The sequence below is a fragment of the Muscardinus avellanarius genome, assembly GCF_963383645.1.
Source record: "Muscardinus avellanarius genome assembly, chromosome: 11".
In the NCBI taxonomy this organism is placed as follows: Eukaryota; Metazoa; Chordata; class Mammalia; order Rodentia; family Gliridae; genus Muscardinus; species Muscardinus avellanarius.
The window spans coordinates 35,130,121-35,133,412 of NC_137797.1; the positions used below are offsets into that span (position 1 = coordinate 35,130,121).

At 37.3% G+C, this 3,292-nt stretch overlaps 1 pseudogene across 1 annotated transcript; it reads right to left on the reverse strand.

Moving 5' to 3' along the window:
- Positions 1 to 1,195: 1,195 nt before the first annotated feature.
- Positions 1,196 to 1,837, reverse strand: LOC308270451 (large ribosomal subunit protein uL16-like; annotated as a pseudogene). Its single transcript has one exon. The product of its transcript is annotated as a large ribosomal subunit protein uL16-like (transcript).
- Positions 1,838 to 3,292: the final 1,455 nt, after the last annotated feature.

A 3,292-nucleotide genomic window follows, 5' to 3' on the forward strand; every position in this document is an offset into this window, starting at 1 on the left:
TCCTTTTTTTTTTCTTTTTCTTTTCTATACTACTCTTCTTCCTGTTTTGACTTTTGACCTCAAACTTGTCCCTGATGGCTACTTGCTGGCACACCATCTTCAGACACACCATCCAATGTCTGAAGTCATGAAAAAAAAAAAGTTTTATCATATTTAGAGTGAAGGAAATTTTTATAGAAAATTTTCAACACATATCCTCTGATATTTGAAAGTCTTAATGATGCCTATTTTTGTACAAATTTCTGACATGTAGACTAATTAGGATTCTCCTTCTAGTACTAAAAAGTTCTTTTAAGGCACAGGATAGCCAGTATCTAAGGAAGGAAGTGTTTCTGTGTTCAAGGGAGAAGAGGTGAACAGGCTGTTGTATAAGTAAACACCAGAGTCAGCAACACTTAATCTAGGGAGACTTGAAATATTTAAGATATAAATTCTTTTTAATCCAAAATCACATTTGGCTGTTTACCTACTAAAGCCTTTCTTATGTAGTCTGATAGAAATCTGGCTTGTTATATCTTCATGTAGAATTTTTCTTTTCTTTTTTTTTTGGGGGGGGTGGTACTGGGGAGGGAACCCTTCTCCAGGCTATAATCCCAGACCTATTTTATATTTTATTTGGAAACATGGTCTCTTAGGCCAGCGAGGCTGGCTTTGAACCTGTATGATCCTCCTGTCTCTGCCTCCTAAGCGCAGGGGTTAGAAGTGTGTGCCACCATGCCCGGCTCATATTTTTCTTTTAGAGATTTATATTTTAAAGTTGTTTTATGTGTGCACATTTATATATGTACATGTTATTCAAACATATATAGAATATGCATAACAAATTTATGTAAATTTTATATAAACATATAATTTAAGCATGGATATATATATAAGTATAGAATATAATATACAATTTAGTGTTATCAAACAAAAACTGGAGAAAATATATTGCCTACAATATACTTTATATTGACTAAACATGTCTCTAGTACTGACTCTGGTATTAAAAACATATTTGATACACAGAACCAAGTTTGCCTGGTTTGGAATTCTAGCTTCACAGTTTTCTAAGTAAATGTATAGGTTGATGGGCTTTGACAGGTTATTGAATCTCTCTAGAATTCAGTTTTTTTTTTTTTTTTTTTTTTTTAGGTAGGTACAACACAAGATTTATTGGTAAGTGATTAAGGAGGAGATAACACAGTGGAAGCTCTCAGGAGTGTAGGGCTCGCTACTTGTCCAGGGGACCACAGTCGGGGATGTATTTGACACCACACCCATCAGGGATAGTCACATTTCAGCCACCATGTCTTCAAATTCATTAGCATTAAACTTGGTAAATCTCCACTTTTTGGAGATGTGGATCTTCTGGAGGCCAGGGAACTTGAACTTGGCCCTGCGAAGGGCCTCGATCACATGTTCCTTTTTCTGCAGCTTGGTGCAGATGGACATGATGACTTGGCCAATATGAACCCTTGCCACTGCCCTGGGGTTTCCCAAAGGCACCCTACATAACTGTCTGAAGCTTGTCAGCTCCAGCACAAGACTACATCTTGTTGATGCGAATGACATGGAAAGGGTGCAGCCGAACTCTAATATGAAAGCCATCTTTGCCACAACTGTTTACCATGTACTTGTTGGCACATATACGTGCAGCCTCCAAGGCTTCAGAGGAGAGCTGCTCATATTCATCTGATACCATGTGGCCACAGAGTGGGAACTCATCCACTTTTGCCTTTTTATGTCCAAGGTCAAAGATGTGAATTTTGGCATCAGGGACACCTCGGCAGAAGCAAGGCTCTGGGTATGGCTTGGTTTTACAATACCAGTAGCACCAGGAGGGGCTGCGGCCCATGACGACATCAGGATCTTCTGTGGTGCGCCAAAGGAAAAGAGAGGATTCAGTATTTTTATAGGTAAAGTCAGCTGATAATATCATCTGCCTCATGACAGAGTTACTTAAAACTAAAAGAAAAATGCTATGAAAGCAAGATTACAAAAACAAAAGCAGAAAAATTATCCAAATGGAGTTGGAGGCCCTTATAGAAGCCGGAAGGATACAGGATCCCAGCTGCTGCCTGAAATGTGAACTGGTTCTTCCCATTCATTGATCACGGGCATCTGGAAGGCTCTAAGAGATGGGACAACGACTTTGTGCCCAGAGGCCCAAGAAGCAATTTTAAAGGACATCAGCTCATGCTTTTTCTGCCTTCCACAGAACAATGCTTCAGAACTTTCTGAAACTGTTTTTCTTGAGTTGCAATTCCTAAGACCTCAAATAAAGTTCTTTATTTCTTTCAGTTTCTTAGTTTTGCCTGATGGAGTAGTTGTGGAGGTTAATCTTCACAGTATATTCATGATAAGTGAATTTATTGTCCTTATCGGTAATGATACTCTTCTTTGTTTCACTTTCATAATAGATCTGTTTTTTACAGTGTGGAGAACTCATGAAAAGGATTAGATGCATAATTAAAGTAACTGAGACAATATTAGGATAATATATTCTAGGTGATTCTGATTGAATGAAAGAATTACTATAAAGGAATCTTAGCAAAGCCCTGTGAGAGGCCTAAAGAATCATTTCACTTTCTGGAGGGATCAGGACACTTTAGACAGACCTGTGATATTTGGACTGCTACTTTGTAAAAAAAAATATATATACTTAAAAAATAGGTCAAGTTGGAAGTTTATTTTTTCCCCCAGCTTAAAGCTAAGGTATGATTTTATAAAAAATGTGAAGAAGGTAATTGAGAAGAAAGAGACTAAAAGTTTTCCACTTGCTAATTCATATGAAGCCCTTAGGATCTGTTATTATTTCTTCTATAAAACATATGTAAAATATATGCTTGTGATACTTGAGATTTAAAGAAGAGAATGAGAAATGGACTTTTACATACAATATGTCAGAATTTTCTAATCTATGTACTAGGCATTTAATCAAAGTCTTCAGGCTAAGAACTAATACTAGCTGAAAAGCATTCATATTGAAGTTGCGACTGGATTGAGAGACTGGATTTTGTGCTCCTAGTGACAGAGGAAAACAGAACAAACAAAACAAACTGACTGGGTAACACAATTTCCCTCTGCTTGGAGCAATCCTCTTACCTGTCCTTTAGAGAGACAGCATGGACCAAAACACTACAAGTGCTACTGGGCTTGGGGCCAGAAATTTATGGTACATCTTAAAATGTTTTATTTGTTAGTTTAATAATCTCTAGGCTGTATTCCAAGAACAGTAACCCCCTAGAGAAGTGTCAATTAGGCTATCAGAGACCATTTCCACACTGTGGAAAATATTATTTCAAAAGGC